This window comes from Stegodyphus dumicola, chromosome 1 (genome assembly GCF_044657685.1).
Source record: "Stegodyphus dumicola isolate Sdum_Otavi_A_Nest chromosome 1, ASM4465768v1".
Classification (NCBI taxonomy): Eukaryota; Metazoa; Arthropoda; class Arachnida; order Araneae; family Eresidae; genus Stegodyphus; species Stegodyphus dumicola.
In genome coordinates this window covers 44,242,577-44,268,916 of record NC_140768.1, presented here as the reverse complement: position 1 = coordinate 44,268,916, position 26,340 = coordinate 44,242,577, and the positions used below count along the sequence as shown (strand labels likewise).

The following is a 26,340-nucleotide window of genomic DNA, read 5'->3' as shown; positions in this document are numbered from 1 at the left end:
CACGATGTTTTATATCACGACGTTTTCGCCTTGCGTTGTTTTCTCCGCGACGTTTTCGTCCGCGATGTTTTTGCCGCGATGTTTTCGGCTGTAACCATTGTTCTTAGTGCAAAAATTTATAACTGAGTGTATTTAGTTTGTGACAAATACGAATAAAAGTTAATTTAATCTGTATCTTCAAATGTTTTGACAATATTTACATCAAAATTGTGAATTAATCAACTCACTTGTAGATTTTTTGTGCGTTATTCATATTCGTTTTTTTAATGTAATCAAAATAATGTAATTTTGAAATTAAAATGCCTAAAATCTTGAAACTTTTGCAGTAAATATATCACTGAAATGTATTCTCGGGCCTGATAAAATTGCTTCGAGGTTCGCATGTGCCTGGCCAGTTTGAGGTCAAAGCCTTACAAAGCATACATTCAAATCTACAGAGACAGTTCAGAAATTACATACACTCGTAGCCATTTATAATTGCAAGAACACTCCAGTACTCTAGAGGGAAGATTATCTATTCTCGATGTTCTAACTTGATAAACTGAGTTTACTCACTTACCGCCTCCAGCTGTATTCACAGAATTACCAATGCACTCACAGGTTCTGATTTAAAGTTTGCTTAGTAACAGGACACTACTTGTAACTACTAGTTTAGTAACAGGTTGCACATTAAGGTTGCGCTAGCAACAATACTCTTCCGCAACCTTCTTACGTTCTATAAAAGTAAGTTGCGTTTTTTGGAAAGAATGGGGTTTTTTTTTAATTACAGATCTAGGCAGTGATAAAGCAATAATTATTTGCAGGAAAAATTATCCTCTAAAGCAGCAATTTTAAGCCTTTTTTTCTTTCGCGTGCCTCTTAATTACAGTGTTTCCTTAACATTTCCTTCACAACTTTCCGTCCCACCTTCAGTATCCTCGCAGTATAACTTACAACTGTATGATTTTAATACCATAAAACATATAAACCGTAATGAATTACCCCTTTATTCAAAAAGCACCCCTTTATTCACTCAATATAATTTCACATATGGCCCCACTTGGGCGTACACAAAGCCAACACTTCTAGCTTAACTCAAAACAGCTAACGATGAATGTTAAGTAAAATGCAGTAAGTTTAACCTAACGGATCACAGCATAATCAAATACTGATTAATACAAATTAATGATAATATTACATCATTTTTCTTTCAAAATAACATTTATTTTTAAATTGAAACACAATATTTTTTATGTACTGATATGCCGCCCAACTGAGATAATTGTTAGTGACGCTGACCTCTGTACCGAAGGGTCCGGGTTCGAATACCTGGACAACGCGTGGATGTTTGTAAATGTACAGTGGCTGTGCGGCAAAGGGCATTCTAAATATGCAGCGAGCTGAAAGTCCTCTCGAGAGGTTGATGGTAGAGGAAGAGGGGATGGGAGACACTCAGACCCGTGCCCCGGGATACTCTCCATCAAAACTGGGGACGGAAAGGAGCAAAGTCGTACTGTCTCCATTATGGTGGTCAAGACCCTCGCCAACGACAGACGCAATCTTGCCATGATGAATTTCGTGAATTTATTCTGATGTTACTATCAAACAAGTGAGGTAAGTCACAGCAAAAATGCACTGAAATTATTTTGCTTACAGGTTTAAGGAAAAGCAGATGAGATAATGAGTGAGTTGTTTAATTTATTGACTGTTAATGAGGTTCATATCTACACTATAAATCCTAAAAATTCTTGAAATAGTGTCGTATGGCAGTAAACAGTATACCTATAGTAATATTAAAGTACATTAAAATACAACTTCGTTCACATTAAACTTAAAAATCGGTCTATAAAATAAGCTAATAACCGTCACACTTCAGTAAATAGTGAATAAATAGTGAAACGCAGATGAGAAAATGAGTGAGTCGTTTAATTTATTGACTGTTAATGAGGTTCATATCTACACTATAAATCCTAAAAATTCTTGAAATAGTGTCGTATGGCAGTAAACAGTATACCTATAGTAAAGTACATTAAAATACAACTTCGTTCACATTAAACTTAAAAATCGGTCTATAAAATAAGCTAATAACCGTCACACTTCAGTAAATAGTGAATAAATAGTGAAAAGCAGATGAGAAAATGAGTGAGTCGTTTAATTTATTGACTGTTAATGAGGTTCATATCTACACTATAAATCCTAAAAATTCTTGAAATAGTGTCGTATGGCAGTAAACAGTATACCTATAGTAATATTAAAGTACATTAAAATACAACTTCGTTCACATTAAACTTAAAAATCGGTCTATAAAATAAGCTAATAACCGTCACACTTCAGTAAATAGTGAATAAATAGTGAAAAGCAGATGAGAAAATGAGTGAGTCGTTTAATTTATTGACTGTTAATGAGGTTCATATCTACACTATAAATCCTAAAAATTCTTGAAATAGTGTCGTATGGCAGTAAACAGTATACCTATAGTAATATTAAAGTACATTAAAATACAACTTCGTTCACATTAAACTTAAAAATCGGTCTATAAAATAAGCTAATAACTGTCACACTTCAGTAAATAGTGAATAAATTTAAATATAAATAAAATGGCGTTAAAATAGCTTTAATAAAAAAAAATGTTGAACTGTTATCTAAGCCTCGTTATAGAAGTGGATTTTAAGCCCGCTACGTTTTGAACTACCTGCTCAGCCTGCTACTACGCTGAGCTTACTACGTTTTAAGCATACTACGTTTGAAATTAGGAGCAGATTCAAAAAGATAAAGTTTTAAATCTGGACAGCATTCTGTTTATTATGGTAATTGTATTACGTATACGTGTAATTTAAGAGTGTTAGCTTCACAAGTTCAGTGTTTATAAATGGCTAAAACACATTTTTAATATCTTCTCACTCCTGTTTTCACGTTTTGCTCTAGTTTAAATTAAAATAAAATTAATATGCCTTTTTTTAATGACGGCCTTTAGGGATCAATAAGTCGAAAGCAATTTAAAGAACAATGAGGAAAATTATTTTTCCTTTTATTCAATTACAAATTTTAATTTTCTAAATATTTTTCATTTTCCAAGCAGCATTAATGATAATGATCTATTGCTTTCCGTCATTGCTGATTATGTTTCCGAGTAACCTTGATTAATCTATCGTGTATTTTAAGGAACACGCGTAGGAAGCTACTGATGTAAAGAACTATATGGAAATTATAAGCAAATAGCTATCACAATTTTAACTCAAACGCACATTTTGGTTATACTTGAAGTTAATTTATAGATTTTTAAATAAATTCTGGAATAACTGGCAGAAATAATGAGATAAATTTACAGAGTCTCGTTTTCTTGGGTAGCGTTTCTAGGCTAAACTAGACCTAGAAGAGTGCGTGAGGAATTATCCTCAAGGTCCTAATTACAACAAATCATCAGAAGTACCCCTTTATTCACTCAATATAATTTCACATATGGCCCCACTTGGGCGTACACAAAGCCAACACTTCTAGCTTAACTCAAAACAGCTAACGATGAATGTTAAGTAAAATGCAGTAAGTTTAACCTAACGGATCACAGCATAATTTGACACGCAGGAAGGCTCTCATTAGTAGAAGTCGGTGTAAACAAGCTTAATGACTAGAAGCGCTCAACACCACAGAAATCTTACCACTAGTAATTCAAGACAGAAACAAGGCTTTCAAGCAGGCACAACATGGTCTAAAATCTCCTTCTAAAACCTTCGCTTAAATACGAGTACTTCTTCTTTCTACCTCATTTGAATACACACGCTAGCTTATTAAGATTCTGACAAGAAAGCATAGATGAAAATAAGAATAAAAGGAAAACTGCTTTAAAATAAACATAAACAGTTAGCTAAATTAAATGAATCTACACAACTTCATAATGTTTATTATACCAAAAAAAATTGATTTTCGTTTTATATGTCGGAATACGCCTTATGGTGGAACAAATGAAGTTTGAAAAGCAGTTTAAAGAATCTTCGTCTGCTTATGAAAATTTGTTTTCCAAGTCAGTTTTGGGAAGTTTTCTTGGCCATTCGAATTTAATTATTATTATTAATTCTGTAAGCACTCTAAATATGAAAGTAATTAATAACGATGATAAATCTATTTTTCAATCAAATTATAGCATCCAAAAAGATAAATTGAAAATTTATTTTGTTCAAAAGGAGATTTTTTTTTGGCTAGCTTGATTTTTTTCCTCATAAATTAATTACCTACTATTACTTGCGATCTACTTATTTACGGTGATATGATTAGGAAAATATAAAACAGAAAAAATTCGCTTCAAAACATGTGTGCGTCAAAATCTGTACCCGGAGGTCATACCAATCCATCATTCTTGTTGGAAACACACCGGACACTTTTCAGATTCGCTTTGTGCATCAAAATGATGGACGACATACACATTAAAAATGTCATGCTCTTCCCCGACGATATAAGTAATACACGTGGAGAAGTTTGCCACAAATTGCTCAGTCGTTAAACATCATAAACCTAGCTGTTCGGACACTTTTAAAGATTAACTGGGTCTTCTTTCTGAAGAGCCTAGATTCTTTGATGTATTGATAGAGGCTTAAAATTAAGACATTCTGGTGATCTGAATTTTAGAGGATTAAAGAGGATTCGTGAAGAATAAAGACTTTTAAAACTTAGTTATTTTAGTTATTCAGTGTCACTAAAAATGTGTTAGGCTTAGCGTCTGTCAGTGTGCTAATTCTTTCTGATTATGCTTTTAATATGTTGCTAATATTTTGACATTAACACATATTATGTGAATTATGAAAATCCATAAACTAATAAAGTTAGTTGAATCAGATCAGATCGCAAGGAAGCGACCCATCGAAGTCGGGGATTATTTATTTGAATTTGCATTTACCTTACTCTAGACGTAAGTTATGAAAAGCCTTCTCTATTGCTGTCTTCTCTGTATTGAAAACCTTTACCCTGATTTAATGTTCAATACATAATATATATCTAAAATAAAACTACTTGCATTTAAATAGCAAACAGTTGTAATATCCTAACTAAACTGGAGTTCTTTGAAATCAAGAATGCTGAAGAACTGTATGACCACTATTCGCTAAGTTCTTGTAGAGTAAGTAACAAGTCCACAACAAAGGTTAAAAGAATGAATTAACAGATGGCTCTTCTTGGGCGTAGCTTCCACCTGGGCTTTAACTCAAAATAGAAAATATAAAAGTAAACTTATGCTAAATAAAATTAACCAGCTGAAGCTTCACAGAATCAAGTCGCGGAGTTGGCCCTTTTTAAAGGATCATCGGTATATAATAGCAGGCACGTATTAGAAAAGGCTGTAAAATAGCAAGCTTACACTAATAGCAACGACGTGGTCGAAAGACATAACGCACTGTCCTATTGAAGTGACCTAGACTCCAGCTTAAATACTCTTTTCTTCCTCATTTGCACAAATCGTAATCCTAAAAACTTATTCTGTCAGTAAACATAGGTGGGAAACTAGAATATATAAGAAAGGTTTGTTCCAAAATAAAAATAACTGTTAAAAAATTAAAGTAAAACTACGTAACCATTACTTATTTTAGGTTTATACTGTTTTTACATCCCTATGCTCTTTCAGCAACCGAAATCGGGTAACAAACGCTCCACTAAACTTATTTTCAAATGCCCGAGTTAAAACTTTTAACATTAAGTGTGGCATTGTGATATAATAATTGCTTTTAGATTTTGAAAAAATAAAATAATATTTGGACAAGAACTAAAGAAAGGTAACCATATTATTTTTGTTAATAAAATATGGTCATTTTTTAGTCGAACATTATTTAACTCTTTGAAATCCAGACCTTTCGCTAAGCTGTATCCTCAAAATACCCGAACCGCCCGAAATACTTTTCCAGTTTCACAGCAGTTTCCTCCCATCCCCGTCCATTAACGCAGAAAATAGGTGTGAAGATTTCCAATGACATCCTTTGTACTTTCTAACAAAGATTCCATTAGCCTTTGCACCCGTTCTTTATAAGACTATTCTGAAGGTCAGCTCAACAAGTCTTTCCGGCTTTGTTATGATCACGACTGAGATTTTATTTCCGTTATTTTTATAGGAAGGAATAAATTGTTTAAAAATAAATATAATCCTTAAATTTTTAAACTGCTTGTTTATTGCTGTTTAAAGCTTAAAAGCACACTGTACCACAAAAGAATCGACAACGAAATGTCACGATCAAACAAAAGATTAAAAGAAACCTCTTAGGACAAGCTGTCTGCAGGAAACTGATACAATGCATTTGGGGAAAGTGCAACTGCTACTGCATACCTTAGGGGGAGAGAAGAAAAGAAGATTACAATCTCGGCCGTTTTCGGGCGGTTCTGGTTGTTTCAATGTAGGGCCGTGTCGGGCGGATTGGATGTGAAGGAGTTAAACTCACTACCACAGTGCATATGCATGGGGACTAGTATAACATGCATAGATTCCGAACAGAGTAAAAAACGGAAACACTTACTGGCAGTCGTCAGGCAGAATGTAATGATATAAAGGTGACAAGCTGTTACGAGAGCGCTCTTAATACATCTAACAGAATATAATAATACAAAGATGATAAATCAATGCGAAAGCGTCCTGAATACTACTACTTTATATTGTAAGGAAAATCTTTTGATTTCACATCTTTTGATTTCTGTCATCATATTTCATATCGGGCCGAAAACTCTATGTGGGCTATGACCTCGAGCATAAGAACATAATAAACTTATTGTAAAAAATCGTGTACTATGTGACATTGATTTTACACTGTCATTTCAAGATTACATTTTGATCTTTCTTCGTATGTTTCGGTGATATTAAACATTTTTGAAACTTATTTTTTCTTACTGAAGCCAAATCTTCGGCAAGAATATTATATCTGGCAATATTGACTTCAACTTGATTTCGTTTGGTATATAATTGTATCCTTACCTGATCACGAAAAGTGTCGGTGATCCAAATTTTCCTGCACCTCAAAATTTTAAAAACTGTGAAACTTCCAACCTGGATATTAATGGCCCTCCTATTACTTACACTAGTTAAATATAAAGTAAACAAAACTCAGTGGCACAAAAGCCATAGTGGGACATGGCCTGCAGTGCCCCATATCTGCTTTCCTGACTGTGGGCCCCAGGATGCATGACCATATGCCCTAGACAAGGCATCAGCTTGTCGTGGGGCCCCGGTGTTTAGTCAAGCGAAGTTGGTACTCATTTTACCGACCCACTCAAAGAATGAAAGGCTGAGTCAACCTTACCCAGCAGAGGATCGAGCCCCGGACCTGTGATATTGCTGCTCAGCGCGATAGCCACTGCTCCACCGGGCCTTACATCGTTAAATATTTTAGAAGTAATATATTTCTTAAAATTTTAATAGTAGTTTACACTATTAGCTATAAAAACCGCTTGTTTTATGCAAGAGGAATATGAGTTCTTCCCAACAGAACGAATTTTTATGATGAAGCGTTACTTCGCAAACTATGAATTTAATTAATATTATCTTTCTCACATTCTTCTCTTCTTTTTTCTTTGTTAGTGACAGCAATGTTTTATCTCTTCATTTTGGCCGAAGTCAGAAAAGATAAGAGGATATTTCATTTCGTAAACTGAACGCTTTCACTTTCCGAAACTAAATGAGGAAAGCCAGTGTCTCGTTCGGGTCGTTAAAAATATTATAACAGCATTTCCGTAAGAATACGTTGTGAAGTAATGCTCAATCATACGAATTCGTTCTGCTTGGGGAACCTGGTCTCCATCAGCACTAAACAAATGGTGTTTAAAACTAACAACATGAATTTTAACTGAAATTTCAGGTGCTATATTTATTTGTAGTGGTTTAGGGATCATCCATTGAAACAATTTGTCTTTAATATCCATTTTGGAATTCCCACAATTTTTTGAAAATCTAAAATTTGAGACTTTGAGATCAACTTTTATATTAATGTTGTGATACAAAAATATAATATTTAGAATTGCAAGACTATCCTTCATTTACCATCCTCAGACAATATTTCGCAGCTTTCACTATGTTAATGTTCTGCTTCGTGTTATTAGTCAAGAGAATAGAGAAAAGTTCTGCTTTAAACCTTTTGACTCGTTAAAATAAATCAGACTCATTAAAGTAAAGTTCTGTTTGAATTTTCTTTTGCTTGCAGTTAAATTGATAGAAACAACTCATCTCTTTCTGTTAAAGCTTTGGCTGTGTTGTCAAACTTACGTCGAGTTATGACATTAGGAACAAAGGCATAGAATACTGGAAATTCGCCATTTGCTCTGTTTCTGGTCTGTATGAGGTCTGTGAAACTCCTGAAATTTAACTCTTTCACATCGAAGGTCACCCAAAACGCCCGACCATTCAGACATCAGCAGGTCGCCCAAACACCTGAATCATTTTCTGCCGGGTGCTTTCCACCCTTTACGTTAGTGCAAAATGAATACTTCGGCGAGTTGTTAAATGACATGCCAATAGTTTTATTGAAGCGAGTAAAAAATAGTTCTCTTATTTGAATGCGCTTTCCTTCTTCTTTGCTTAGCGTCAATGTTTAGCTATTGATTCTCGAAGTTGAAATTTTGTTCTAAGGGAAAAATTCACACAGTGGTGAAAGCTTATAAAGATCCCAAGAGAGAAGTTGTCGCTTCATTTAAGCAGGTTATTGTTAGCTCTGTAGCATCCTGCATAGCATATGGGATGGAAATTCATTCCAACAAAAATACATATGTACGAGCCTTTCAGATGTTTGAGTGAAACAGATTTTCGGGCTCTACAGATGAGAAAGCGTTAACGTAAATATACACCATTTTCTGTTAAAAATCATCCACCAAAGCAACATTTTCCATAAGTAGGTAGATGAATTTTTTTTTCCTAATGAAAAAAATATCCATTCTCCTGCCAAATTTGGAACCACAGCCTGTATGTAAAATTTTCTTTGATTTAGAACTTCGGATAGTACAGCACGTTTGATTTAAATATTTATACACAATTATAGCATATCAATTGCGCAAATTTTGCATCTCTACGCATCGACAGAATATTGGTTTTCTAAGTTGTATCACCCAAACACATCAGCAAAAAATATTGTGAGTTAATTATAAATACACTATTTACACCCTTTATAAAATGAAATCATCTCACTCTCATGATAGTAACAATGTTATACGGCAACAATGAATTAGTCTCAGGCTAAAAACTAAGGTAAAAACTAAGATATTGTTTGTTATCTCTACTTTTCTTTGTTCACAGTGCACTGCTGTGCAGTTTTCATAAATAATCCATTGTGCTAAAAATTGCATAAACTGTCACACCATTAGAATAATGAAAGCCAGCTATTAAAGACCTTTTTAAATCTCATTCAGCGAATCAATTTAATTATGTCATTTATCAAGTCTCATTGCTGTATGCCAACAATAAATTAGTCTCAGACAATATTTCACAGCTTTTTATGAATACGTAAGCTCAAATATCTTAACAGCAGAATGATGTGAATGGCAGCGATGATGGATTATTTGATCCCGCCAATGTATAAATGTCATAATCCTGAAATACAAGGCAAGTATGTAAATTAACTAATTTACAATTCGAGGCACAACATGTTGGTGTCTTTTCTCTTTGTTGCACTGCTTAATGCAAGGGTTGTGTCTACCTTTTGATAAAGGAGGATGTGACCTTCTAATGTAAAATACTTTAGGAGTACCAATTTAAGCGCGTAATATTTTAGGAAAACCTTCCACCCTGTGCTTAATAATTATTTCTTCACATGCCAACTATTTTGTAGATCGTTCACATGCATTATATATATCGTTTGCTTTTTAGGTGAAGAGCAAAGGGGAGGTGTGTCCTCCTGTGACTAGCATGAAAAATGATGATTTGATTGGCCTATTCAAATTCAGGGCTTGTGCCCTCGAATGCGATTTCTAGAATTATTTCCTAGTATGTGTGAGGGAGTTTCTTTGCGCATCAGAGATTTACAATTTAATTGGTATCAATCTGGGATTGCCGTTTGGCCTACTTATAATGATAGATGAGGTTCATTCCAGGGTGGATGCTGCAATAATATGAAACAGTAGCTCACTCGTTTCCGTAAGTATTAGCATACGGGCAGACCGAATTATCAGTTTTGTCTGAAGATATTTCTGAGCTTTTTCTTGAGCCACTGATTTTTGCCTCATTTTACTTGTATGCGGATGTGGGTGCCTAGTCGGTATGTTACACTGCAAAAAAGGATTTTAAATCACGGCGAGAAACTATTCCGTTTGCAGCATTTTTTATTGAAAACCTGAAAAACTGCGCATGTATAGTACAGTAGAACTCCAATTATCCGAACCCACTGGGACCGGACTCCATTCGGATAATCAAAAATTCGGATAAGTGGATTTTTTCCCAAGAAAGGATCTACGTACACTTTAATAAATTACTGTATGTACTGTATGTTGAAAATGGGAGGAAAAAGCTATTCATAAAGAAAAAAGGTTTTAATTAATTAAAATGAAAAGTCAACACTTTTACGTACATGTTATATAGCGTACTGTACCGTACAAGTGCTGAAAGTCGTTGCTTGCTGAACATCTCGGTCAATGTAAGTTGTTTGACGAACACCGTGCCTGCACTTGAAATTTCTTAGCCAGCCGTTACTTGCTTTAAAGGATGAACAACCAAGCTTCTGAACTAAGATCTTGGCTTTTTCACAAAGAACGGGACCCGAAATTGGGTTTTCCCGTAGAACGTTGTCGCAAAAACGATTTGAAAACTACATCTTCTAAATTTTTGTTTGTTGCTGCCTTCATTGATTTTCTTGAACAACTTCCATCTTCGTTTTCAAGCAGTGCCACGAAGTTTAAAAGTGTAGATTTCCTAATTTTAATGCATGAAATCGTTGATTTGATTGAATTGATCGTCCAACACTACGTTTCCCTCTTAATTTGTTTCTTAAATTCTGAAAGTGATTCGAATAAACGGAATTGGCATATTTAGAGTTGTACTGTACAGTTAATGATATATAGTCTCCATGTGTATTCCATGTTTCCGTGTAAAAAAAAGAGGCTTGCAAAATGAAACTTGCTTCTGGGTATGCATCATTTCCTGAGCTATTCTTTTTGATAAATTCCTGATCGTAATGCATTTATGGTCATGTCAAATAAACAGTTTTAAAACAACTTCGGTAAACAAATTACTTCCCCAAGAGTTTTTTTGCAACGCAGCCACAAAATCTATAAAATAATTTAGCATTTCTGAAATCGGTTTATTAGCAAGAAAGGGAAATGTGTATATATTTCGGTGTTACGGTGAAACACCGAAATTTGGAGAATGTCGACTTTGACCGCTGAATGTCAACATTCGCATAGTCGCTTGGTGTATGTCCGAAATATTTTCCAAACACTCTTATTTCTGACTTACACGGGTAAATGCTGACATTCACCATGTAATTAATGGTGAATGTTGAACATATAAGAATATTATATTTTCGTCTCCGTAATTCAGTCGCGAAAAAACGCACTTGAAACTTAAAATAAGAACTTAAGAATATAAGAACTTAAAACACACAGTACATCCAAAATGAGAAAGGAAATAATAGAAGTTAAAAACTTCTATTATTAACTTAATTATACAGTACATTCTAAATGAGAAGATAAAATAATAGTAATAAAAAACTTACTAAATTATGTGATTCAAATATTATTTATTGCAACAACTTAAACGTCGCCTCTTCTCTTTTTGACCTACACCAGAGCATATCTGTGATTGTCGACATACACCGGTTAGGGTCCGAATGTACAAGAATGTAATGCAATATTCGATCTTTCACCGACATATTTGCTGAATATTGACATTCTCCGGTGAAAGTCGACATTCTCCAATTTCGGTCTTTCACGGTAATATGTAGATGTTATTAAAATTTTATAACTAGGATAAACTCAGATAAATAGGAAGATATGATTTGAACGAATTTTTAGATACATTAAGGCCATTTTCAGATAAATTATAGCACGATTAATATTTAAACAAAGAAATTGCCATACATAAGCTTGAAACGCTGTCATTAAAATAAATGTTGCTAAATATATTATCTTACTCAAAAGAAATTTCGCATTTTCCTATATCTTGTTATTTCTCGCAAAATAATTGCATAGGGCAAAGTTTTTGTTTGGTTCACTTTTTGCCCTCATTGGCCAAACACTTTTTGCACTCCTTCAACAACATAAACTGTAATACGTGGCAAAAATGATAATTCAATTTTATAAAAATGAAAGTTTTCTTTATATTTTTCTAAAACTGATGTTGATCGTTTTCGAAAACTAATTTATCTTAAAGCGTTTATTGTATTTGCTTTTTTAGCCGATTACTTTTTTCGAGCACTGCTGCAAGCAATAAAGTAAGAGTATTTGGAATGAAATAGGAAAAAACGCTTGCTGTTAAATTTATGCTTACGCAAAGTTTAACCATATAAACTGCATTTTGAATATCATTCCTTACATACATGCAATTCTGACACTGATAACTAATGTTTTGTAAATATGATAAGAAGAATTTTTTAATGCAATTTTTATTTTGCCCCACAGATCTTTAATTTAAAATAAAGCGGGAGGCAAGAAAAAACACAGCATTCTCGAAAACTATTATCGGCGTGTTGCTTTAATTTATATTATACATTCAAATATAAAACTACGAATAATGTGTTTGGCTAGTTAGAAAGGAAAAAACACCTACAACACACTTTTTACTTTAAATTTGGCTATTCAGAGTTAAGACTGCTTTTAAAGACGAACTTCATTATAAGGAACTTCAAATAAACAGAAATTTGGATCGATATATCCGATCTGATAAGGAAAATCTAACAGCTGGCAAAAATATCTAAAAATTGAATGATTAATAAGGGAAAAATTGATTAACACTGTCGCATCTACCAAAAGAAGTGAAAAATAAATCTAATTTTAAAAATACTTTTAAGATTTAATTAAAATTACTATTAGACTAGTTCAGTAGTAGGTAGGTAGGGTTGTAGGTAGGGTAGGTAGGTTGAAAGAGCTGAATTATAAGTATGTAAAGTGCAATAGAAAAGCAATAGAGCATAACAGAAAGCAATAGAGCATTTTTTTGCGTATTAGTTAATTGTGAATACAGCTTTTAAGACTTCTAGAAACATTCCTTTTCACCTTATTTCTGGATTTTAAAATATTCGGTTATTGCAGCTTTCGTCTCCTTGTAAAACATTTGCCTGAGTGTCAGAAATATGCAGCTCAGTCAAGCATTCGCAAATAGCAAATTCTCCAATATTCACAAACACTTTATTTATAGTCCTAAAGCTTAACAATTTGCCCGAAGCTAGCAGCTAAAAATTTTAAAAAACAAAAAAAAAAAAAAAAAAAAATAAAATAAATAAATAAAAAAAAAAACTTTCGCCACTTCGCGTAAAGTCTAAAATTTATTTTTTGCTCCACTTCGCAGAAGAATATATGAAGCACATAGAAATTTCAAAAGAAAGTAGCGAAAAAGAAATTCATAAAATATATGTAAGCAAAATTTAAAAAGAAAGAGAACAAAGTACCAAAACCCCAGAAGAATGTGCATGACCAATACGGACGTGCCTTGAAAAAGTAACAGGGTAAGAAGAGAATCTACGCAAACAAATGCCCGTCTTATTCCCAGAAAAAACCCTATATGGTTCAGTCGGGAGTTTAGATATTTCATCGAGGAGCTAATACTGAAGTGCAGAGCGTATTGAATATATATACAGCTATATTAAACATATTTTTCCCGAGCTTTCCACGCTGTACTGCTTTTGTATTCAAATCGCCACAGCTAGAATTCTTGGGCGTAAATCACAGTTTTATTGCAGTTTCTTTTATTTATCTTTTTATCCTTTGGTGCTGTTGTTGGTGGGAAAGTTACGTCCATTCGTGAGGTTTATATAGTGTTTATATCATTTCTGGAAGGTTTTCTTCTCATGCGGGAGCTACGATGGTGCGCTTGCTGGAATTGATGGGTATGTTTTATAGGCCTCGAAGGATTCGATTCTGACACAATCTTTACTACAAAGGGGGAAAGTGAGAAAAGCCAAGCAGACAATCGATTTAAGCTTAGATGTAAAAGTAAGTTAAATCGATATATCTCTTTCATTAATTACTTTCATTCTTTTGTGAATTAGCGTTCAGCCTCACACTGGGTTGTGGCTGAGACGTGCTGAATCAAATAATTTCGTTTTTTTCTCTTCTCTAATTAAAAATTTTTGACATTTTACTTTCACGAAATCGCCATTTCAGGATGTATGTAGTGAAGGATAAATTTCCAATGCTTTGGTTTTTCTGAAGCTTGGATAATAGAATAATAACCGTAGTTTTATTTTAAATCGAATAAAATGTTAAGATAAATCCTTTTTAATATGTATTAATCATATTATAAGGTTAGTTAGTTAGTTAGTTCTAAGCACTGGCCCCCAGTCCACCTAGCAGGCGAAACCTGCCATATGGCTATGAGGGGATAGGCCAAGCCACAAAGACATTAAAAACAAAAAACAAAACAAAAAATAAATAAATAAATAAATAAATAAAAAAATAAAAAACGTAAAGTAGATACATACATTCCCAACACTCTCGGTGAATTAGTATATAGCCCACCAGCGGCCGAGTGGTAAAAGCCGCTGAATTAGTATATAAATGCGTCGTTTCCATTTCTGTCTTTTTTTCTGAAGTTTAAAATCTTTATAAGTTTCACTTTCAATTAGTTATTATTATTCAAATCTTCTTTATATTATCAAAATTCATCTTAAATTTATAAGTTACCTCAATTATTTCTGTTTTCAGTATGATTTTCTGCTTTGTTATATCTCGATACCAACATTCTTCTTATTCCCATTCACATTTTGCATAATATCTCTTGCAAATTTTCTAAACAATTTATAATTACTAAATAAATCCTCAAACTTCACACATTTATATTTTTCTCTCACACTTCCAGTCAAGCAACAGTCCTCGACGAAATGCTTTGAATCGCCGAATTTATTACAAACTTTACATATATCATTTTCCTGGAAGTGGAACCTTTTTAAGTAAGCAGAGAACCTTTCATGTGCAGTGAGAATTTGATTAATATCTGCATCTCCTAAAATTCCCATTTTTTTTTGCTAATTTATAAACATTTTAGATAGTTTGTGTTTCTTTCAGAGAGATCCCATAAATGTTTCCAGTCTCTAATAAGCTTGTCATATATTATAGTACATGTCTTCTTTTTCGAATCTTGAATAAAAACCTTTTCGATCCCAACCCTCTGGGAGGCTTCTTTCGCTAGAGCATCCGCTCTCTCATTCCCATAATGATCAGCGTGACCTTTGATCCAATGCAAATTCGAAATATGCTTCTTTCGTAGTTCTAAATATATATGCTTAATTTCATTAACAATATTATTCTTTTGAAAGGGGCGAAGAGCGTCATAAGATCAGATAAGGCATCTGAGTATAAATTAATGTAATACCCCCCGATAATTTCTTGATCCAGGATAATGCTATTTTAATTGCCAACAATTCTGCTTGATAAGCTGAATTTCTTGGTTTTAAATGAAACGTTTTGTAATCAATTTCAATTCCGTGGAAAAATACAACAAATGCACAGCCTATGCTCTCCGAAAACCCTGATCCATCTGTATAAATTTAAATTTCTGCAGTTGAAATATAATCTTTATGGTAGGATATACATACCGTAATATTCGCTAGGATGGCTTGAAGTCAGATCATGTTCTAAAAAAGCCTCGCTGGTAATTGCTTTATCTTCATATATTATTTTTTGTTTCATACTATATTTCAGACAAAATTTGTCATAAGTAAATTTAAACGATAGTGAGAGAGGCCGTACACCAGCCAGTAAGCACACAACTTCTGTCGGGACTGTTCTAAATGATCTTCTAATTGCAAGTGTCCAGGCCCTCTGCAACGAGTCAAATTTCTGCCTTGTCTTGACCAGCTCCCCTGCTCGATCACCCCATGGGGCAATACCATAACGAATTTTCGGTATAATAACATTTTTGTAAATATCCCTCAGGCTAAAGCTTTTGTCAGAAAGAGTGATTGGAGTAAAAGTATTTTTATAATAATTAAAATTTTTTTCTATCTTTCGTTGTATTGACCTAAAATGCTCTATAAAATTCAACTTATCATGGATCAACTACACCCAGGTATTACAGCTTCCCCTACCCTCAACCTCTCGAGAAGACTTTCGGCTCGCCGCATATTTAGGGTGCTCCCATGCCGCACGGACACTATACATTTACAAACATCCATGCCCTCTCCGGGATTCAAACCCGGGGTCTTCGGCACGGCAGTCAGCGACACTAACCACCATACCGGTTGGGCGGCCTATGTAATAACTATCCTCGCGTATTAATATCAGCAGTCGAGCAAGCAATAAATGACAGGTCATGGAAATCAGAGGTATCGTATGCAAGAATTCAAATCTTAGAATCGTTAAATTAAATAAGAATGCTTAAGCACGCAACAAATGAATCAAATACGACAGGATAGTAATAGAAATTCCATCTGCTGTTTGTATGTTTTAAATTTGCTCAACCACTCGCAAAACCGTTTTCTCTCTAAAAGCGAGAGAATCCATTTAGTGGATTAAGAGTAATCCCTGGTGTTTCCAGTGACAGTTCCTCTGTTGCTTCACTAAACAAAACCGGAAGTTTCTAGCAGCTGAAACTTTTAAGAGCATACTATTATGATTAGCATAATGTTCCCCGTGAGACACTTTCGAAAACTGATTGCCCGACACCAGTCCTTGAATCGCTTAATTGAGTCCATATTCTCTTAAAATTCCCACTACTGGGAAATTCGCGTCTTGCGTTTCTGTTAAAATTTCGAGATCTAGATGCCACGAAAGATAAAATACCCTTAAATTGCTTAAACACAATGTCCCTGTTCATTTTATTATAAGAACTTTATTACGCAACATAATTCTATAGCAATTATTATGACGCTAATTTATTTATAATTGACGCCAATTGGTATTTTGAAAATTGTAAGCTTTTATCTAAAGTACTGGTCTCTTCAACTCTTCACAAAAGGTATTCAAGTATAACATAATCTTTTGATTCATATCTACAAATACATTGTAAGTAATGAAACGATTTAAATTTTTAAAACTGTAATAAATGCATATCATTGTATAATGTGCTTTATTCTATCCTTTAGATCAAATTTTTTGGTGCAAACTACTGTTGAATTCATCAATAATAACTTCCATTTGCAGCATTTCTAATAAAAAAAAATAAATTCTACATAAAACTATTCTTTACTTCCTATGTAAAACTAACACTCGTATATATATATATATTTTTTTCAAACAGGAAATTTGTATTTGTATGGAAGTGCCTTTAACTCTCTAAATCATTTCCTTAAGGTACATATTAACCTAACTTTGTAGAGCCATTAGGTTATTTTTAAAGCAGGAGTGATGAAAAATGAGCAACGCCTTCGCTGGGAATCGAACCACGGAACTCTGGAATACGCGCCCAGCGAGCTGACCACTACACTACGAAAATATGTTAAGAAGGCGGAAAGTTAAGAAATATGTTAACTGTCCAACACTACGTTTCCGTCTTATTATTTTTCTTAAATTCTGAAAGCGATTCGGATAGTCGGAGTTCGAATAATTGGAGTTGTACTGTAGATGAATCAATCAATCATCAATTATACACAGGCTGCTCACTTATTTTCAGACGATTTTCCTTTGCCGTTAAAAAATCGTCTGCTTGCTACTTTTTTAATTGCAACTATATTTTTGAAAGTATAAATTGTCGTCTGCTACATGACAGTTTTGCTTTCAGGCAAAATCGAGCTTTTAAAGAAGCAGACGATGGAAGGCTATGTTTGTGCTCTTCTGAATAACATTATTCATACCTAGTTAGTAAAAAAATCTGATGTGTACACCACATGACTTCCTTGTACGGAATATTAAATTATATGCATTTTTTCTTGCATTTCATTTAACTTATTAGATTGAATTAAACCTACTTCGCCGACAGCGCATAAACCACATTAGAATAAATGCATTCTTTAAAATTCACTTTGTTTACCATAGCCACACTCTGGCGCTAGGTTTACTTAACAGTATTATATTTCGTTCATATTATAACTCAGAATGCACAAAATTTATATCATTTAAAGAATTATCTAATCGTTGCCACATGTTCTATTCAAATACTATAACAAAGCTAGAACGATGTATAAAAGAAATTAAGCAAACAAAACGAAAAAGAAACAGTTTTTCACAGACGATTGAGTATTTCTCATTCAATTAATTCAGTTTTCACTTCGCGACAAGGCAAAAATACATAAAAACTCAAAATATCTGTATTAAAAATTACGAAGTAAATCTTAAATACTTATTTCCTCGAAAATTCCAGAAAGGATTAAGCATGATTTAATTCACAATAATAAATGAAGGCGTTAGTTTTGTGTTGCGAAGCTTAGTCTCTCTAGATTGGCAACAAATCTACAATTCTTCTGTTTCAAATGTAAACAAATATGTCCGCCATGTTATTTAAAACTTAACCGCACTTAAACAGCTTTTAAATTGCTGATAATTGTACAAATATTTCTTCCAGAATTACGAAAGGCATAAAAACTTTAACCGGAAGATAAAAACAACATAATTCAATCATTTTAAAGCAACAAATGTACAATTTACAAACATATAAGAGTAAAGAAACTGAGATCACTGAGCCGGGTAACAGAGTGGATATATTTATAAATATATTTATATACGTTTGGAGCGGCCGATTGAAACCAAAATACGAGGTGCACATCTACATGTTATAGTAGTCTTATATACAAAATTTCAACGTTCTGAAGCTACTCGTTTTAGAGTTATGCGAGATACGTACGTACGTACATACGTTCGTACAGACGCCACGAAAAATTCTCTTCAGAATTAATTTTAAAGCAGTTTTTTAGTTTTTTTGGAGGAAAAGAGACTTTTACTCCGTCCTTACGTATAAATATCACGCAAAAACATCGTTAAATTGCATTCGAAAGCGGTCAAAGTGGATATTTTCGTTGAAATATGCTGCCTGAAGCTTTTCGCGATTACAATACTTCCTTTTTACTTCGTACAAGGAAGTAAAAACGCTGTTAAAGCCATGATGTTTCGATATCTAAAGCGATGATAGGTAATATTGTCTACACGAACGAAAGAAATTCTCAAAATTTGGCTTCAAGTGAAAAAATTGTTCCAAATACATATCCAAGAGATTTTTCGAATATTACAGAATTTTTCGAATATTACAATGGTAATATCTTTAACGTTGAAATAACATCCGGTACATCAAAGGAGATTTACAAAATCATCAGGATGCTCAGTGGCAACTGTAAATAATGCTGATTTGAATCCTAAAAAGACGAAAAAACATAATGCGCATCGTCTTTATCCACGACATATCGCCGAACGCAGAACGCGCTGCCTGGACAAAAATGAAAAATTGCTGTCATTTAACTGGACTTAATAATATATATACATAAAATAATTATATATTTTACCCACTTCTACTGAACATATCTGGAACGTGTTAGGAAGATGACTGCAGAACACAGAATTCTGTAAAAAGCCTCCTGAAACTGAAATTGAAATTAGCTTAAAACAACGGTTGTACTGCTAGAGAATTTAATTTACATTACGATTAGTATTATGAGAAACTGCTACGATGCCTACATACCACCTTTGGATATTAAATGTTTCCAAATAATTAACCCGTAGAGTTAACTGTTTCTGTTAAGATAATGAAAACACAATGTTTTTTCTTTCCTTATATCATGTACATATTACCTTGAAACTTACAGTGGATAGCTGTTCTTGGGCATATAAATAGTGTATTAAATCTCTAATAAAGTTTCTATAAAAATGCATAGCAAAAAGTTGCAAGTCATATGCAATATTAGACAATCTTCACATACCACAAGCAATATTAGACAGCTGATATTATCCTTAAATTTCGTTTGCTAATAGTGCTCCAATTATCCGAATCAGAACTATCCGAATAGTTGATTATCCGAATAATCGCTTTCAGAATTTTTCAAAAACCAACTTAAGAAGAGAACAAAAACAAGAAAAGGGAAAAAGAAGCTCAAGAAAAGGAAACGAAAGAAATAGGAGAAGATGATGATGACGTTTCACTTAAGGAATTAAAAACATTACTTTTGAAAATTCCTGAATGTTCAGATACTGATATTGAGGATACAGCAGAATGGATGGTGTGTGATTCGGCATAACCTACGATTCATATTTTAAATGATGATGAACTAATTAAAAGTGTGAGGGAAGAAAGTGTCAATGAAGAAGGTGACCTTAATATCGAAGTTGAAGCAACACGGGACCATCAGCTAGTGAAGCTTTTGTCGGTCTCGAAACTGCTTTGAATGAATGAAGCGTCCGCCAGAGTGTCAAGCGCAACTTATTATCAAGCGGATGCGCAACTTGGGCTGCCCGAAAACGGATGAAGACAGTCAAACCCCTTACTTTGACCGAGATGTTCAGCAAGCAATGACTTTCAGCACTTCAAAGTACTGTATAGTACGCTATGTAACATGTACGTTAAAAGTGTTGTCTTTTCATTTTAATTAATTAAAATCTCTCTTTCTTTAAAAACAGTTTTTTTCTTCCATTTTCAACATACAATACATACAGTAATTAATTAAAGTGTACGTACACCCTTTCTTTTGGAAAATATACAATTATCCGAATGGGGTCCTGTCCCAATTGATTAGGATATTTGGAGTTCTACTGCACTTACCTACAGCAAATGAGGCACAGCTTACATTTACAAATCTTCCTTCTTCATGAAGATTGACTAAAGATGTGTCTTGAAAGTATAAAAATCATTAATTTTTAGAAATGTTAGTGAAACCATCGTAAAAATAAAACTTCAAAAGAATTTACAAAATTTTTCGCGAAGGAAGTCTTATTAAATGTCTTATTCATTCAACGACGAAGTCCGTGGCTTAATGGCAGATAACATAAGCACACTGAAGCTTGTTGCAAGAAATCAATAATTTGTTAACTACTCCATAGCTGTGTTGCTATTAATAACAGCATGTTCCTTGCTCTTCTGAATAAATGTTTCCTTTCCTTCACTGATATCATTCATTCATTCATTCGCGATGCTTGACTGAAAATAATATATTTTCAAATCATTGCAAGGAAATTTGCGCTAATAAATCGATGCCTGAGAGAACCTTTATCCACTCCAATTTAATTATATCACATCTCTCCAGAACTATTTTATTCAATTTATCAAGAATTTCCGGTGAATATAACTAACTACATCTTAATAAATCAGCCGCATATCTTATGATTGGAATTTTCTATCAATGCATCTCTTTATTTATTAAAAACTTTGATGGTGCAGGTAATTAACAGAGATAAGTTGAAATAATTTTATTTGTTAATTATAGTTACAAGAGATTAGGTTCCTAAGAGACAAGAATATATGTTACTATTTTGCATAATATCTTTAATATGTATCCGTAATTGCATTTTAATTTGTTTTAAAAAACGTGTATTTTATTGATAACAATTCTTCAATGCATCAATTATAAAGATAAGCTAACTTTCTTAAAATATGTACCTGTATTCTAGCAATTTTCTGTTGGAGTTTAATCTATCATGGAGCTAATTTATACGGATAGGCTATTTTGTTATAAGTTTTGCAATAAATAAAAAGAGTTATAGCGCTAATTCATCGATTTCTGTTAAATAATTTAAGATACTCTTTGTTGCCAGTTTACATTAGGTTTATTTAAATATGGCATGGAACACAACGGCTATCTGCCTAAGAGTAGAAATGTCTTTGTGCAGGAATTTCTGAAAAAAATGGCTCATATTTACGTTACACATGGGAAAAACAGATAAACCTTCCTTTCAGTCAATCGTTCGCTTGGGTTCAAACATGGGTCGAATTAGCAATATGCTTATCTACTCGGCCATTGGTGGGGCCCTATGCCCCAATTCGAAAAGAGCATGTCTCGTTTTAGAAGCGTTCTATGTCATACTCAGGAAAATTGCAACTTGATCATAATTCTGTTTTGTGAAACCTATGGTCACCTTAGAAGACTATAACGTCTGGTGTTCTTAGCCAGCATAAACTAACTATCCGTTAATAGATTGTCTGAGAAATTATCCTTCAGTCTGAAATACGACAAAGTCCATAGAAAGGGTGTGAAAACTTTTTATTAACTCAATATTATTCATAGGTAGCGCTGACTCGTGCTTACAAAAGCTAGCACAGCCTAACCTCTTTTCTCAGGTTACTTAACGCACAGGCATGCTCTGACTCGTAAAAGTCGGCGTAAACAAGTCCAATGGCTAGAAGTGCTCAACTCCACAGAACTCTAATCGCCAGCAAATCAAAGATAACAACATAGCCTCAAAGGAGGCAGAGCACGTTCTAAAATTCACCTTCCAAAATATTCTCTTAAATACTAGCTTTTTTCTACGTCAATTGAATACACGCGCTGCAACTCCGTTTACATTCTGGCAAGAAAGCGAGGTTGAAAGCGAAGGCAATAAGAAAAGTTTCTTCAAAATGAAATTAATTATTAAGTAAATTAAATGAATCCCAACAAGATATTTTGAATTTTCAAATTAATTAATTACCTATTCAGATTGCTTCTTTAGCAGCTTCTTTGTTTTGTGTGCAAGCCCGGTTACTCCAGAAATATATAAGTAAAGGATAGATAAACAGGAACTAAGAAGAAGTATGACTGATTGATTTGATCGAGACACACCTACGGTTTATTTGATTATGGCAGTGTACGTTAGGACCACCTTCCTAAGGGTAGCGATTCCTTTCTAAGGGAAACTGGCTCGTATACTGCTCAGGAGGAAACACACAAAACACTCATGCAGCTTGTCCCTCCCCCTGAAATCGAACCCAGGTCGGAACTACCAGTGTTCAGCTATTTTACCACTCGGCCTCTGGTAGACCTATCACCTTAGCATATGAGAAATTTTCATGCAGCTGTCCAACACCGTTACCTATAAAAGTTTAAACTTAGTTTATGGGAGATAATTAGTATTTAATCAGAAGAATGTCTCTCTGGGGAAAGCCTAACTATGACTATATTAATTATTTAGGAGTTAGTTTGCGTGAGATTGTAGTGGGGTCATCCTTGCAAGTGTATATTGAGGTTGCTTATGTTACTACTCAGTTGCTTTCTGTTTTATTTTAGTGTCTAAAACCATAGCAAGATTAAAACCAGTTTAAAATATCTCCTTAATATACTTGCGATTTTATAGTCCTAAATAACTGCATGGAGCTAGGACATGACTAAAGTGATAAGAATAATATAAACATGATATAATATGAGTTGATATAAAGATAATATGAGTTGCATAAACATGCAAGGTTAAATCTTAATATGAGTTGCATAAACATGCAAGGTTAAATCTTAATATGAGTTGCATAAACATGCAAGGTTAAATCTTAATATGAGTTGCATAAACATGCAAGGTTAAATCTTAATATGAGTTGCATAAACATGCAAGGTTAAATCTTAATATGAGTTGCATAAACATGCAAGGTTAAATCTTAATATGAGTTGCATAAACATGCAAGGTTAAATCTTAATATGAGTTGCATAAACATGCAAGGTTAAATCTTAATATGAGTTGCATAAACATGCAAGGTTAAATCTTAATATGAGTTGCATAAACATGCAAGGTTAAATCTTAATATGAGTTGCATAAACATGCAAGGTTAAATCTTAATATGAGTTGCATAAACATGCAAGGTTAAATCTTAATATGAGTTGCATAAACATGCAAGGTTAAATCTTAATATGAGTTGCATAAACATGCAAGGTTAAATCTTAATAACAGTTTAAAATTAAAACAAAGTCTCTTACTTTTTCTCCAATCCTTTTGGTTCGTGTGTTTAGTTCTGTTGACTATGCTTTTAATAAATTACTTTTCATAGTTTATTCTTTTTTCTTACCGAATAGTTAAGTATAAGTTAAATTTTTCTTTAAATCGAAAAATATTTCACGATTTACCTCTACTTGTCAACATTTCTTATTGTCATCAGTAGGTTTATAGAGCTGAAACTTTCCTCTTGGATCTTCAGATGAACTTGCTTTCAAGAAGTTCAAAACATAAACAAAAATCTTGTAAAGTTTTAGCATTATTATTAAGATAAGAATAATTACTGCAAAAGAGATCTAAACCAAAACATCCGACAAGAAAGAAAATTTCTTATCTTAATCAACATATTTTTATTAACCACGGAATTCTTACTCTCAAGGAACTCTTAGAACTTATTCTTAACTTGGTTTGCAAGATAATTAAATGAGAAAAACAATATTGCTAAATTCCAGTAACTTGTTTCTAAGCATTTTGGACTCGTTTACATGCCAGTATTTTTTAAATGGACATAAACACCATCTGTTTTGGTATGTTATTGTATTGCATTTTCTTTTTCCATATTATGCGATCTAAAAACTAATTACAGTCTATTTCCTTAAACATTAATTTCAGAAATTCATTTCAAATTACAATGTTCGTAGAGAATTTAAAGAAAATAATTTTAATTTAAGGATTCGAATTACATAGATTATGGCAAAGAAGGAAATTGTGCCTGATATTGAAGAGAAATTATGCCTTCCAGGAAAATAATTTAAGGGAAACTGGTTCGTATTCACGTTGCCATTTCAACAGAAAAACATTTAAAACACTCATGCATCCATCGCATTCTATCGGATTTATACTCTCGGCGAACTAATGCTAATATTCTGCTGTCATAACATTGCCCACTTGTGAGTCTAATTTTAATTTATAAATGCGTTTAATAATATTGCAAAAAACTTTATGAGACCTTTTTACAGTGTCTTTGGGTCGATTCTCTAGATATAAAGTCCAAATATTTATTTGATCTTCTAAGAACAAACATTCCATCTGTTAATTATTTATTATGCTTCAATAACCCAAACACAAATAGTTAATACTATCTTGGAGCCAGGTGTAAATTTAACAATGAATAATGTTTTAGTCGGGACAGAACTATTACTTTTGTAAAATATAAACAGCTATTTTTTACCTCAAAAATTCATGAATTTTATCAGTGATTGGAATTGAAAATCATTTACCGACTTAGGTAAATTCGCTCTCGAAAAATAATTAAAACTTCTTCATAGAGACATATGCTAATATTCTGCTGTTAAGTTAGCTTTAGCATATAACTTAATAAAATATAAAACTCTTTTATTAATTAAAATGTTTTCTCTGAAAGAATGATATAAATATTTATACCTTACACATAAAATCTCCTATCCTTCTAATTATTGCACTATATATCTCATAATGCGCACGAAACTATATTTATTCATAACTAGCCGCGTTTGCCTGCCTTTTAAATGTATTGTAAAAATGCCTAAAGGGAACACCAAACATTAAATTTAAAACCTGCACAGAATTTTACTCTGCAGAACAATTTTATCAAAAAACATTCAATAAAAATGTATCACATATTAAAAAATCACAATGAAATAAGCAATATCCCTTAATACAAATATTAATTAACCTAATAAATAAATTAACCAACTTATCGTTGCAAAATCTTAAGAATTCAAATGGTATAAAGGAAGTTAAGAACGTTGTTTCCTAAAAAATCATGCAAATATTTTATATAATTAAAATTATATATCATTAAAACGTAATGTAAAAACATTAAAATGAAATAAGCAATAAATCTCATATTTTCAAGAGAAAACAGTCGGCAGTCTAGTATCCAAAGCAATGAATTGAAAACTGTTGCCAAAACCACATTTCTAAAAGAATACATAATTCAAAATATACAAACCTCTTTGCCATTAGCTAATAAAGAGAGAGAGAGGGGGGGGAGGAAGAAAAAATCTGAAATGTTTCAGATTTTAAATTACGTCCAAAGGGGCGTTTTTTAACATTTTGTGTGTTACCTTTCTTTATTAAATATCATGTTCCTCGCACTTAAACCATAAGATCCAGTGCAACAGCAATATCGCAAAATAGTTTTAAAACGAGCATATCTTTAGAATTTCCGATACAGAGACTCACGCGCTGGAGATAAAAATGTTTTTTCTGCACAACGTTGCCATTGCTCGCTTTGAAATCCTTGAGTTTGTTAATCAAAAATTCGTCAAAGTTTTAAAAAATAGGAAATCGATCATAAAACAAATTTCAAATTTCAAATTTGGTCTTCCACATGCTCATATTCGTTGGAGGATTACGTTATTCAAAATTCGATGACTCTATGTACCGTTATTTTATGACAATGTGAGAAATATACATACATTTACGCAGATTTTCATTATTTAATTTCTTCAAATATAATGCAGGACTCTAACA

General features: G+C 33.0%; 1 long non-coding RNA gene across 1 annotated transcript in view; it reads left to right on the top strand.

The window, feature by feature from the left end:
- The first annotated feature begins 13,934 nt into the window (after positions 1-13,934).
- LOC146999070 (uncharacterized) overlaps positions 13,935-26,340 on the top strand; it is a 370,098-nt gene continuing 357,692 nt past the window's right edge. Inside the window, exon 1 of the long non-coding RNA XR_015039397.1 lies at positions 13,935-14,070. This is a non-coding gene — a long non-coding RNA (uncharacterized LOC146999070). The remainder of the gene's footprint in view (positions 14,071-26,340) is intronic.